Here is a 715-nt window from a genome sequence, read left to right on the forward strand (position 1 = left end):
GCCCTCATTTTTAGAAAAACAGCTTATGTAGGCCCTCCTTTCTTTCAATTGCACCTGCTCAGGTAACCTTCAGTGCGAGCTAGACCTGCAAAATGCCGAGGCTCTTTGCGTCCATATTTATGAAAGAGAACAGAGTAGGTTTATGGAGGAGGGAAGGATCTGTTTCTGTTGCAGGTAATTTGAGCTGGGAGTGACGTGGGCTTTGAACCCCATAGTAGCAATGGAGCAAGATAGAAATGTTATTTTTAGGTCGGGTATGATTTTCACTTATTAGCTGTTTATTTATTTATTTTTTTTCTGAGACTAATTTGTTTTTATGATTGTTATCATTTGTTAATAGAAAAGGGTATCCTTTTAGGGAGGGGGGAGGATTCAAAACATAATATTAAGAAACTTTTTTTTTTTTTGCCGTTGTATCCCCATCTGTTAGCGTAATAAGTATTTCAAATTCCGCTAATCTTTTCCAAGTCAGTTCAAACACAGGCAGACCCTGGGAAGGTGAGATTGCCACCAACAGCTGACTCTTCGAACGTATGTTAAGGATACACTGCCCTAGTATTCATTCGTGATGGGAATCGAACCGTAGTGTAGCGCTTTCTCTCCGTAGGCAGACCAGTCGAGGTGGCAGAGAAAAGAGGTTGGAATACTTTACTATTTATTAAGAAAAATGTTAACCAAATTCTTGTGATGAAAGTCAGATTCTCAGCTTTGTCAG

Source organism: Penaeus monodon, chromosome 27 (genome assembly GCF_015228065.2).
Source record: "Penaeus monodon isolate SGIC_2016 chromosome 27, NSTDA_Pmon_1, whole genome shotgun sequence".
Lineage (NCBI taxonomy): Eukaryota > Metazoa > Arthropoda > Malacostraca > Decapoda > Penaeidae > Penaeus > Penaeus monodon.